At 48.2% G+C, this 13,790-nt stretch overlaps 1 protein-coding gene across 2 annotated transcripts in view; it reads left to right on the forward strand.

The window, feature by feature from the left end:
- SMIM11 (small integral membrane protein 11) overlaps positions 1 to 9,543 on the forward strand; it is a 35,874-nt gene extending 26,331 nt beyond the window's left edge. The window contains exon 6 of one of the 2 annotated variants that reach the window (XM_055702190.1): positions 5,663 to 9,543. The gene's annotated coding sequence lies outside the window, so the exon portion shown is untranslated. Of the gene's footprint in view, positions 1 to 1,030; positions 1,271 to 5,662 lie in introns of those variants that run through there. The other variant, XM_055702194.1, reaches the window with a different exon arrangement.
- Positions 9,544 to 13,790: the final 4,247 nt, after the last annotated feature.

Raw genomic sequence — 13,790 nt, forward strand, 5'->3', positions numbered from 1 at the left:
TCTGAAAAATCTGACAGAGACTAGAGAAAGCTCCTTCAGAGCAGCTCTGCCTGCCAGTCACCCCAGACGCATTTGGTAGTATTAAAATGAGGGTTACCCTTGGAAAAGATAGTGGCCTGAACCCCGGGTCAGGGCAGCCAGCATCCCTGGCTCGCAGCCTCCTTCCCTTTCTCATCCTGCTTGCAGGTACTGGTGGCAGGAGATGTTTTATCTTCCCTCCTCATGCCTCACACTGGGATGTTCACTACTCCTGACTCAGGGAAGTTAGGCATTTCCTCTCTGGTCCAGCTAGGATGAGCCCATCACTGGACCACTGAAGTGCCCATTGGGTCTCTGAAATTGCCTGAACATCCTGGGTGATTAAGGTTAGCTATTCCTGGTTAGGTTTCCTCCTTCTATTACCTTTTAATGAATCTGTTTACCCTGCTGGCTGAGTTGTGACTGGTCTGCCTGGAATCTATTAATAGCCCAATAACTACGACGGGCGGCTGCGTGAGCCGAGTGCTGAGCTTACGTTGGACCCATTCGCAGAGGCGTGTGGAGATTTACAGCTGCAGCACAGGAGCTGGAGATGTACCAGTGGAATATAATGAATTGCAGCAACAGTGGGTGTGTGGGACCACACAGTTCAGGTAGGGTATAGCTTTTAGCCAACTAGGATTTTTTGGTCTATACAGAAAAACAGAATGGCAAGATTCCTTCCAGATGCCAAACCAGATACAAGTAAACTCCCCGTAGATTACAAAATTCCTCTTCTCTCTGCCCCAGCCCAATCTGGCTACATGTTCTAGGCTGCAGTAGAAATCAGTGATCACAATACTCCGCAGAATGAAATCTCTCTTTAGTGTAACCCATTCGGAGGGCACAATGTGAAGAAAGTGATCTATACCTTGGCTGAACACTAAAACTGACTGAACACTAGGTGAAAGTTTTATTCTGAAAAAGATTAACTGAAAGTAAGTTGACTTCCTGATAACAAGATTTTCTCTGTTGTTCCCCAAACCCACATTTCCCTTCTCTGCCTCTCCAGCCTGTTCTGCTATGCTGGCTGTCCTGGGGTTTGTGACTAATGCCATGAGGAGCTACAACACGTTACAGAGGACCAAAGTTCAGAGATATACCAGTGATCCGTACTCTTCTTGATAGATAGACTTCCTAACTTTCTGCACTCCCACTGCAAGAGACCCCAAACAGCCTACCCTCTGCCCACCCGCAGAAATCTTGTACCCAGTTGCCACAACTATATTCATTTGCTATCATATAAAAGTAAGGCTAAGCTTTGAGTGCTCTTGTTTGTATTTATTTCTTCCAGTGCCTCCTGCTGCCTGCATTTTGTTGAAGGGCTTTCTTCTGCACTCATTGTCTTGCTTCATGGGTCACCTCACTTCTGCAGACCCCTTGAGACAGGACAGTGACTAGATGGACTGTCCTTCTCACGTTCGGGAAGATGATCTCCAGTTGGGAACCGCAGCCACATGCTGCCCTTTGGAGTCTCTTGGCATGGGCTCCCTGGCTCCTGCCACCACTGGAGTGGCGCTGGTCCTTTAGGGATGTGTACAAATTGTTGGGTTAAAATTAAATACAAAAGCACGGTGTTTTGACATGCAGTTCCTAGGACACTGCTTTCTAAGGAATACAGTATTTTCTGCTCTAGAGCAGTGAAACTAGTTATATGTTAGACTGGCACTTAAAATACCTGCAAGTGTGAGTATCGCTGAGCCATGTGCCACTCCTCTTTTTTTGCTTTTCTAACATTTTTCCCCTCTCGTACAAAACACGACAGAAAAACAACATGACGTACCCAGAAATCCCCAGAAAACAATAATGAAAGGCTTGCGGCAAATGACATAAGCCGAAAGGGCAGAGTATTGCCCGTTAACAGCTGCCTAATCCTCCTTAGGCCAGGCACACAGCACACTGGGGGTTTTTAACTGGCAGGCTGTGGGGACCAAGCGCAAGTGTGATGCCACTGAAAGGCAGAACATGAGTATTCACCCCAAAATGAGAAAGAAGTCTACGGTAGGATCTGCCTTTGGTGGCAACCAGGGGAAAGATTGGTGGCTGCTGTTGTGCCCCACCAGGCCTCAAGAAGAGAGAAAACAGGCTTCAGATGGCTCTATACATTTAAGGCTGTGTCATTTGTCTGCGTGTATGTGCCCACTCACACCCCAACACACACACCCATCCACACACAGACAATACTGGAAAGATACTGGAACACCACAGCAGCACTCCTCCGGGCTTCAAACACCTGTATTGCTAGTTTTCCGCCCATCATCATATTAGATACATAGGTTAAAATCAGCCCTTTTTTCCGTGATGGGACTCATCCCATTTCTACCAGCTCCCCTCTCCAGGGTTTTCCAGAACCTAACGCTTGTTTTTTCCATTTTGATCATTTGTGTGTGTGTGTGCAAAGCTGTGTCCCACACACATCAACTAGCGGTATACATCACTATAGTCTTTCTCATAAGTAGGCATAAATCCATGCACACAGATAGGTATGCATGAATTTCTCCTCTCCCTATACACATAAACACGTGCTAAAATATAAAAACACCCACAGAGCCACATGTATAATGCCATATCTAGGTAATTTTTGAAAAAATGGCTAGTAGCTTGAGTGTTAAACAGAGCTGATTTTCAGAAAACTGCATTTTAGGGAAAAAAAAAAATATCCAGTAAATGTATCCAATATAACGGAAAAATTGAAATGAAAACTCAAGCCAGTGCCTACTTATCACTATGTAGAGGAAGTTGCAGACACCCCAGGCACCATAACAAGAGCTATGAAATGCTGTACCTATCAAACAGCTTACTTACATGCAGACCTGGCTCTGTCCTGGGAGCAGCACCTCTTTCAGCTGTCAGGCTTGCTCCCAGCTGACCAATGCATTTAACTATTTAAGGAGCATAGGAGAGGAGTGGCCTCTGCTTTTCGCCTCTAGCAAGTAATCACAGGAACATTATGCATGAGGGAGTGTCAGCAACGCAATGTGGTAACAGGATACTATGGGCCTGTGAGGCTCCTACTACATGGGGGCTCCAGGCAAGTGGCCATGTGTGTTCCCTTATCGTGCAGGGGTTGAGAATAACATGGATGAGCACTCAATTGCCTCAATACTGGGTGAAATAAACATAAAAGCTGCTCTGGGAGGGTGCTTACTGCTGGACAGAGCCCATGTAAGAGTAGATTGTGGGCCTGGGGTTGTTTTTGGTTATTCATCGTAGATCTGTCATTTTAAAAGTCTGCAATTCTCAGAAGTGGGAAAGAAAATAGCAGTGTCCTCGTGCCCCCCCCGATGTGTTTTGTTGATGCAACATTGTCACACCAAAGGAAAGAGGCTACGCAGTTTTGCCGCCTTGTTCAGTGCACACATACATCCCTGCTCGTCCTGCTTTACCCTTCTGGTGAAAGGATGGGGAAAGAAAGTAGCCAGGAACAGGAAAAAGGATGCTGGATGAAGCAATCTTGCTATCTTTCATCTTGCATCCTCTGGCCCCAACCTCTTCTATCCTGTTCTGCCAGCCAGGCATGGGTGTTTTATTCCATTCATGCACCCTCTCCATGGCAAAACAGCATGAGTTACACCACTTCACAGCCAAGTCCCCTTTCAAGATCAACACATAACACCAGCCGTGGCTTGCAACATCTCTAATTTAACTCATATTTTGCCATGGGAGCCACAGATGACGGCTGATGTGGGGTTACTTTGTGCAAGCAGAACAACTGAAGGCAACTGAGGGAGGAGGAGAGCTCGTGCTAAAGCCAGCTGGTTTTCCTTCCGTGGAAAGCAGGAGGGAGGAGGACTGTTAAAGGCGAGGGTAATCAGGGCCCCATGATAGCAGGGTATGTCTGCCTCTGGGAAGCGGCAGCAGCTATTGCTATTAAAATTGTGGTCAGACAGATTCATAAATCTTGCTATGGGACTCGGTTCAAAATACTCATTTTTTCACATGTCTAATCGCTGGATAACACACAGTGCTTTGGAAGTATCAGCAGCTCGTTAGGCAAGCTGCACCTTTGGCTAACAAATGCAGAAATAGGAAGAAAATCAGAAGCAGGGAGCTACTGGTTGGAGGAAAAGCGACCTGAGGGCTCCCAGACAGCAAGGATGATGGGGAAAGAGAGGTTTGGTGAGCTGTTTTAGAGCTAAGCCCCAGCCCTTGGAGCAAAACTGTATTGCTGGTTTAAAGTGATCATCCACCTAAAAGCCAAGACCCGGCAGAGAGCGCAAAACACCAGCAGGCCTGTCTGTCTGGTCTTGCGCTGGCCAGAGCCGCCGACCCGGGCTGGCTGTGAATGAGCTGGCAGGACATGGCACTGAGCTGGGTGGAGATACCAGCGAGGGCCAGGGAGCAGGGTAGCTGGGTCAGTGTGGCCCTAGAGCACGGCTAGTTAGCCAGCTTCTCTGCAGGGGCTGTCAGATTAGACCCAGCACTACACCGAAGTTGCTGTCTGGTTTCCAGCTTCGGAGGAAGCATGGTCAGGGCTAGGGAAGGGTGAGACTCACATCTTGTCCTTTTGGTCCATCAAGTATAGCTCCTTTGTGGCTCCTGTCTGCACCCCTCTACCTAGCTGTGGTGCAGAAATGGAAGACCCACCTGTTTTCATACCTTTTCCCTATATTTGATGGTCCTATTTTGGAAACAAAATCAAATGTGAAACTATAAAGGCTGGTAACAAACCCTTTGGTGATGGTGGCCATCTGACCCCTGCACAACATGAAAGTATGAGCGACACAGGCTCAAGCATACACCGAAGATGGGGTTTGTTTCACTGCCTGGGTCTCTGTGGGGAGCTTCCTGCTCAATGCTGCATTGGGACAGATAGCCCTGAAGGGTGATGAGTCCATCCCTCAGCACAACATGCCCTCAAGAGGAGCTTGCTTTCTAATGACTGTGATTAGCATCAGCTTTTAACCAGATGACAGTAAAAGTGCTGTGAGATGGACTCCCCCCTCAGTCATATCAAGGCAAAGGATGTAGGATTCCTGCTTGTTCTTCCCAGGGCAGGACAGCAAGGACCCCACATCACCCAGAGGAAGCACCAGATACCATTCCCAATAATGATAATGAAGGACCTGGGGTACCATAAGATGTCCAAGTGTGTGTAGAGGGGGTGAGAGGGTGGGGTGTGGAATTATGGGAGTCCACATTGCCGTGTGGATGGAGAGAGGCAACCACAACCATGTCCCTTGACCAGGAACAAGTATTCAGTGCCTTCCTAATGGTGACAGCCTCTTTCCTCCACCCACAGCCCTGGAAGTCTGTGCCGGTGCCAGGTGGCACCTTTCTTTTGAAAAGGAATGAAGGATGAGGGAATGGGTTTGGAGCATGAACATAACAGCAGGGCCAGAAGAAGTAATTCTGGCAGTCTTTCAGTGAAGGCATATGGACCCCAGAATAAGCTGGGAAGTCTCTATCAGCTTTATAGGAGATAGGCCAGGGCACGTCAGCTGAGGGAGGATCTGATTCTCTTATTTTTAAAATAAGATCTTTTTTAAAAAGGTAACAAATGAAACAATAGACATCAGCAAGGCTATTTTACTCATATTTTTGCACAAAAGTTGGATTTTAGAATGTTGCCAACTCTATAGTGAGATTCAAAGCCCTGGTGGGGGTGGAAATTGAACTAATCTCTGTGCTTCCCCTCTTCCAGGACCAAGGACACCTGGAAACACATGCGGGACATGACCAAGACAGGCAGACGTGTTTACAATCCTATGGGTTGGAATGAGCCAGGAACAGAAGATTCACTGACTTACCGAAGCACCTGGACAAGCCCAGATGAGCCTCAGACTTGAAGCATTTCCCATGCACACTTTCCTCTGCAGCGTGCTAGCTTGTTTTCCATGCTCTCACCCCTGTGGGATATAAGGTGGATCATGTCTTCAAGTGATATTTCCTGTTGAGCCAGGGCAACCTGCCTACCTTAGAGGAAGTGGGATGAAGGAATGTCTGGAGCTAAGATGAGTGAAGGAGCATTCCTCACGTGGCTGAGTCCTGCAGACAGACCACACTGGTCATCGGGGACAGTGGAGTACTGAGAACCTCAACTTCATGTGGTTCCTGTGACTTCCTCAAAAAACATCTAGGTCATGCACTGACAGGCATTTACTCCCGGAATGAGCCATCCCCAAGACAGGGATGCTGAGGGGTGCCCCTTTCCCAGCAGTCCTCCTGGGGGTTGCTGTTGGATGGAGGGCCCCAAGGTGTCTCAGAGGCACACCTGTCTACCTCACGAGGCAAGGGCACAACGCCCAGGAGGCTGGCATGCTGTGGCGGCACTGACAGGAGACCTGCTCTGTGGGGAACTGGAGGAGCCAGCACTGGAAGAGAAATATGTTGAGTTTGCAGAGAGTTAGGCAAGAGCTGGGGAGGGTTTGTTAGAGTACCGAGCTGTTCAGAAATAGCTCTGGAAACCCCTTCCAAGGACCCTGGTTGGGCAGGGCAATAATCTGCCGTGTCCTTTCCCAGCTTCCTCTCGGTGGTGGTTGAGTCACCTTGGCTTCCTTGAAGAGGCTGAGAAGGGGCACTCACTCGTGGTGGCTGAGGGTGAGGGCTGCAGGTGGCGGCCCCGGTGCGAGGCAGTGCACATCGCCTCCTGTGCAGGTCAGACCATGTCACGCATCGCATTGCCCAAGTTTCTGTGGCTGAGAACGAGCCAGAGCTTTCATTTTGCTGTTGCAATAACAGGCCTTGGGCTAGTCCTGGTTATCTGGTGACCTGTTTCTCTCCCTCCATGCTCAAGTGTAGGTGTGAGAAAAAGCTTGCCTGAATATTTAAGTATTTATGCAGAACATTATTGCAGCCCTGATCGTACGCTGGGGCTAAGTGGAAACAGCATAGTGCTGGCACATCTGCTCAGAAGTCTGTGCTCTGTGCCCATGCACTGCACCACAGTCACGTGACTCGTTCCTTCTTAACTGTTTTTTCCTACAGGACCTTTAGATATTCCCAGTATTCCTCCTCAGGCAATAGGGGTGAACCCTGAATAGCTACTTGCACATTGAATACATCAGATGAAGGAAAAGAGCTCCTGCCTTCTGTGAGATAATGCGGTGTGAGTCAGATGGCAAAAATGATGCTATTAGACATTGTATTATTAGTTATTCTGATGATAAAAGTATCAGGTAGTTAAGTTTAGGCTCTTTGTTTCTTTCTTCCTTTTTTCTAGCTTTTCCAACATTTATTGGCTGATCCTTTTAAATGTATTTAGATTTTTCAGTACTCCAGTGTAGCAGACCTCCACAGCTTTTGCTGCTCTCCCACCATGCTCAGCCTCTCCCTTCGCCAGGAAATTTCATTTCCTAATGCCGCCTGAGTGCTGCTGCAACCCTGCATCACCGTGAAGCAGCTGTGGCAGCCAGCGCCGCCCGACCTGTCCTCTCGCAACAGTGTGCTTCAGCCAAAGGCATTGCCAAAATTAATTTCACGTGCAGGCTCTGTGCAGATGTAACTGCTTCAGGAGCTGGTTGTATCAGAGCCACATCCAGGTTTTGCTGCTTGTGACTCACCTACTAACAGTAGAATTCTGGATGTTGCCCTTTAATTGCACCTGTGAAGCAAAAAGATTCACATTTATTGTGGTCCGATGTTCACATTTTTGGCTCCTGTCCAAGCACATGGTAATACGATTTGAGTAGTATCACCTTCAGGACAGCAATAAAAGCAATTGCCACTCCCATCCTGTGCTTCACATCCTGTTTCCACCACAGGCTACACATTAAGGAGCTTTTGCCAAGGACAACATCACCCTGGGACAAACTGAGCCAGTGGCGATGGCTGCTGGCTGCTGGTGACACCAGAGGATGAGCCGTGCCCTCCCCACAGGAAATGGCAAGCTGGAGCAGGAAAACCGAGTGCAATGGGACGCTGAAGAACTGGCATAATCTGTGATGAGTGCTGAAAATACCCATGAAACTTTGCAAAGACCTTTTTCTCTCCCATGTTTCACTCCTGGTTGCAGTCAGCCATCAGAACAGGTGGACAAGAAGAGCACAGAGAGGCCTAACAGTGTTGGAAGAGAAGTTGTGTTTGCTGCCCTGTGACTGCAGCTGCTGGCAGAGATGCAGCTGTGGCAGGGCAGTTACACTTCAGGGAGTTATTTCTGGACCATCACTGTGATGAGCTTCTCAGACTTTGACATTGAGTTGGACATTTCTAGAACCGTAGACTGGGCAGCTGGGAACAGCTGTCTGGGATCTGCCCATAACGTCCCAAAAATGGAAGGAGGAGGAGTATTTACCTAGGGCTGTCATCTAGGGAGGCACCTGGGTACGGCCACACACCATGGCAGTGGGCCAGGCAGTTTGACAGGTTGCCCCACGTTGTCCCCGCCACTGTAATTGCCTGCTTCCTCTTCCCCCTCCCCTAAAGATTTCCAGATAAAACATGTTAGCCTGACCCACCTGCACTGGGGGTTAATGTGTTTCCTCAGAGCAGGCCAGGAGCATGCACCTGTGCGGCTGGCCACCATCTGGTACATACTGGTCTGGTCCCTGCAGTAGGTATCGCCATGCCCTCCTTGTTGAATGGAAACTGTAATGTGGAATAAAACTGCAAACACATCTGATAAACACATCAGTTTGTAACATTACTGTTCTCTTTTTCTGTAATTTCACAGACTACTTAATTGTCTGCAAATCCCCAAAAGTGCCAGTGGCTCCTATAGATAAATAAAGAGGAGAACCTGGGCACTGCCTGTGTTGTTTCCTACTGAAGGAAGTTTGGGAAGTAAGAGGAAAGCTGCCCAGATGTGGAGGAAGAAAGGAAAAGCCGGTGCCACCAGTGCAGCTGTGATGCCCCCCGTACCTCAGGTCCTGGGTGTCTTAATGGGAGAGGTGGGAACAGGTCAGGGGTTTTGGCATAGCTGCTGACTTGTGTGAGCACCTGCTGGATGTATTCATTGCCATTTAACTTGCCCAACGATTGCCTCTGCTGTTATTGCAGTTATGTCTTGGCCTCCACATGCTGTGCCACAAAATGCTGAACACACACCGTGGCAAGGTAGTTTTGCTTGTTTTTTTACACTACTAGATCACAAGGTATCCATTTACATCTTCTAACACCGTTCTCCAGACCAGATAATTTCCCTCTAGGATGACACGCTGGGCTGTGGTGATGCCTTATGCTATAGGGTGATGCCCTTTTCTTTGACCCTGGTGAGTCCAAATTAGGGTTAGATCCCGTTCCCACTGCTGTGAATGACAGCACTGCCATCAGCAGAGACATTATTGTTACCTCTACTCATGCCCAAGCCTAGCCAGGAGGTTCTCCAGGGAGAAAGGCTGCCCTACATAGCCGGGATGGACATAGTCATGTTCCCTTGGAGGAACATGGGAAATGAGAGAAAAATAGGTCAGAAATCGGAGCCAGGGTAGTCTCCCTTCAGATACCCGGTGATAGTCTCAAAGGGCCTGGAAATTTCTGCATTTCAGTGACCTCTATCAGCAGAAATAAGGAGCAACGTGCATAAAAAAAATCCCGAAGAGACTGTTTAATTTGCACTTTGGATTAAATAATTTGTGGTAAACAAAGAGGACCCTGCCTCTATTGCTTGTATCTACAGTGAGCTAGCCAGCACCGCCAGGAATTTGGATTAGCATGAACCAGTATGTTTCTTATCTGCTTACTTCTATACAAATTGCATTTTATGCTGTTACAATCCCTTTCTCAAGGTCAGGATTTGGATGGAAAGACTGTAGGGATGTTGCTGTTAAAGAGAGAGGTCTCTGTTCTTTTGAGAGGAGGAAATAAATAGAAAAACAGCAGAGGATTAATTTTAGGTGCCACTCCTGCCACGGGCTGCCTGAGGGTAAACCTCAGTGGCTCCTTGGCTGGCAGAGGGTGCCTGACTGATGAGGGTGCTGGTTTGCCTATTCCAGCACCATAACTCCTGCATATTAAGGTGAAAAATAAACAAAAGTATGGGGAGGATTTGCTGGTTTATCCCTCTGCTCTGCATGCAGCTCAGGGTCAGATCCCCCCCCTGATTCCTTGGGAGCCGGACCTCTGGGGTGAAGCTGCGGAGGCACCTGTGGGGTAAGCTCAGCTCGATCAGCCCAGAGAACGGATCTTGCCTGCAGGTGCACACTTGGTATGAGATTCTTGTTTGCACTCTTTTCCCAGATTTGTTTTACATTATTAGGTGGGAAACTGATAATAAAGGCTTGAGAAAATATTGCCAGCATAAAAAAGTCCCATCAGATTGGAGGTCCCTAAGCCTGCTGTTGCCACGGGTCTGAATAAAGGCCACAGGCTTGAGGCTTATGTGCACAAGAGTGAACCAGAACAGCTGCTGAATCAACTGTTCTCCTGACAAATTACCCTGCCACACGAAGCTGGAGGTCACAAGGAAAAAGGAAATCGGAGCTCAGACTTTGGGAACAATGGGTTAGATCCTCCGCTGATATGGCCCCCTTCGGCAGAGGCAGAGGGGTTATGCTCCTTTCTGCCAAGTGAGGACCTGTGGGGGAGGCTGGGGAGGGGGTCTGAGGGCCAGGGGTTGTGATTTGGAGGGGAACCTAGAGAAGGGTGAATAGTGCGGTGGGGGAGGCAGAAGAGATGCCGCTGATGGGGCTGTGCCAAACGAGTGTTACCTCCCCAGCAGGTAAGTGTGCTGTGCTGAACAGCGGCTGCTGATCAGTCCCTGATCCTTGGGATTGAATCAATGAATACTCACAGCTGGGCTAACGAGCTATGCTTTTCTCATATAAAAGTAGGAAAGCTACCACATTTAGAAACAAAATCGGAACCATCATATACTGAGAATCCATTTACTGGGTGCCCGTCAAAATCAAACGGCATCTGATCTGTGAAGGTCAGCTGTGTTTTGGGTTGTGTGGTGTACCTGTCATAAAACTGGTAAAACACTCATCAGATCAGTACTGAATTAAGCATTTTTTAGAGCAAGTGCTCTCACATTAGGGTGTCACATTTTACTTTGCTTGGCTCTTGGTCTTGGAAGGCTGGTGGCCCCGGGTCCAGTTTGTGGATTTTGTGGATTAAGCAAAGGAATTGCTTTGGTGAGCTGCAGTGTGCCTCTGAAAATAAAGCACTGTAGCCCAACCAGAAGCTCTGGGACTGCCTGGAAAGTATTGCATTAGTCTCTGGCCTTTTTTCTGCTAAATAAGATCAGGTGGTCACAATGTTCACTTCTGGACTTAGCATTCCTGCATTTTCCGTTGATATTTGTGTACATCTTTTTTCTTTGATCTGAGGGACAGTCAACAGGTGCAGTTGAAAGCTGGCTTTAGAAACAGCTGTCCTTGTAAGCCCTGCCTTAGAAGTCCCAAGAATTAGGTGCTTTGCTTGCCTCTTTCAGCATGGTATGGGCCTTCGCTTCTTGTCGTTTGAAGGCAGTTGACAGGGTTCATTTCCCTGCTTGAGTGTGTCCACCAAGCCAGCTGCGTGGACAGCTCCGGTCTCAGGGAGCAGCCTCCTGCCCACCGCAGTGGTGAAGCGTGGCGTGACCTTTCACAGCCTCCTCTGCCAAGCAATCACATTTGTGCTGGTCCCTTGAGCAATTTCTTGAGAAAGGCTTCGTGGAGGTTTCACATGCGTAGCTGATGGCTCCAGCTGGATAAGTAGATTAGGGAGTGAGTTTGGCATAGTGATAACGTGTGAAAATGAAACAGGATGCCATAGAAATATTATATAAGATAATTCCCGTTATCGGCTGTAAAGAATGTTCTGCTTGCTTCTGATTGCTCATATCTTCTATTTTTATCGGCTTCCTTCTGCTTGTCTTTGTGCACGTTTCCCGGTGTAGCAGGTCTGACCCAACCAACTGCAAATAAAGATAACACTGATAACTATAAAGTGAGGACGGGGGTGGGGGTGGGGGAGGGGGAGCTCACTTCAAACTTGCACACTCAGGCTGCCTTTGACTGTAAAGTATTTTCCGGATGGACTGCTTAATACTAGGGGGTTGATGTCTCATACTTGCAGCTCTAAGGATTTTTGCTGGGTATAACGAAATGCCAGCTGCTGCAGATGAAAGTTCTCCATGAGATGGGAAAAGAACCAGGGCCTGAAGCTCTCCAGGTTGGCAAGAGGGAAGGGAAGGTGAAGGCAAAGGATGACCTCTCAGTCTGGGCTTCCTACAGAGAGGTTGTGCACGTCAGGCTACAGAGTGGCTACAGATCAGCACAGACTTGCTTGCCAGGGCTCTGTGCTGCCTGGATGTAAACCACTTCTAGTCACGGTTTAGGGCATATTGGTCTCAACTACACTGCACCCATCCTTGCTCACAGCTAGAGCTGGCATCTGGCTTTCTTAAAGCTGAGCTTGGCCCACCCGTACTGCCTGTGAGCCCATGCAGACATATCCTCAGGTAAACATACTCCCACTCTGGCAAATGACTGCGTGCTGCCAGAGAAGGGCAGCTGTGCCCTGCTGCATGCTGCACCCTTGTGCTGGTTTTGGGTGGGGAGAGTTAGTTTTCATCGTGGTAGCTAGTATGGGGCTATGTTTTGGATTTGTGCTGGAAACGGTTCTGATAATTCAGAGATGATTTGGTTACTGCTGAGCAGTGCTTACACACAGCCTTTTCTGCTTCTCAACCCACCCCGCCAGCGAGGGGGCTAGGAGTGCACAGTGAATTGGGAGAGGACACAGCCAGGACAGCTGACCACGACTGCCCAAAGGGATATTCCATACCATATGATGTCATGCTTGGCATACAAAGCTGGGAGAAGAAGAAGGAAGTGGGGGACGTTCACAGTTAGGGTGTTTGTCTTCCCAAGTAAGGGTTATGCATGATGGAGCCTGGTTTTCCTGGAGATGGCTCAACGCCTGCCTGCTGATGGGAAGCGGTGAATGAATTCCTTGTCTGGCTTTGCTTGTGCATGCAGCTTTTGCTTTACCTATTCAACTGTCTTTATCTCAACCCATGAGTTTTCTCACTTTACTCTTCCGATTCTCTCCCCCATCCTGTCATGGGGGAGTGAGCCAGTGGCTGTGTGGGGCTTAATTGCCGGCTGAGGTTAAACCACAACCCTGTTCCACACATGGCTGGCGAGCCTCCAGTAGAAGCATTGCAGATGACATTCCTGCAACAGCTTGGCTGGCATGACCCAAGGAGACATGCTTTAAGTTTGGGGGGCTGCAGCAGTCACAGAGCTGCCCAGAGTCTGGGCAACCCAGACAGGTTTCCAGGGCAGGCAGGAAAGGGGAGAAGAGGGAGGCCTTATCTTCCCATAAGTCAGTGGCCACGTAACCTAGGGAAAAACTTCCCTGGAGCTTCATCCTCCAAGGCATGAGGACTGACTTTCCCCTCCAAGAGAAACACAGAATCTCTTCCATATTTGTGCTGTACCAGTTATTCATAAATATTTTATCTATGTGGCTTTGTACCTCACAACTTCCAGGTTAGTCTACAACTGTAAAAAACAGAACCTCTCAAAATGTGTAAAGGAGAGAACCTACTATATTGAGCTTTGATTTTGCTTGAGACCTTTGTGCATTACCATCACATTGCTGTTAACGATGTAGGACTTAAATTCAAAATGCCCTTTCTGTATAATGCTGGCATTTCTGTGTAACGTGATGTCTATTATAAATCCCAAAAGTAGCCAGAGAGCAATACCTGTGCCTAGAGTGTTAGGCCAACTGGCAGCAAGGCTACCAACTAGAATAAGGCACAGCTGATGAAGGCAGGGACCTTAGCTACTGGGGGCCAGAAAAAAAAAACCCCTCCAACAGTTTCCCTGGCTATTTTGTGTCTCCTGTGCAAAAGATTTTTAAAGTTTGGACCACAGAAAGTACAATACTTACCTAATGAG

Source organism: Falco cherrug, chromosome 2 (genome assembly GCF_023634085.1).
Source record: "Falco cherrug isolate bFalChe1 chromosome 2, bFalChe1.pri, whole genome shotgun sequence".
In the NCBI taxonomy this organism is placed as follows: Eukaryota; Metazoa; Chordata; class Aves; order Falconiformes; family Falconidae; genus Falco; species Falco cherrug.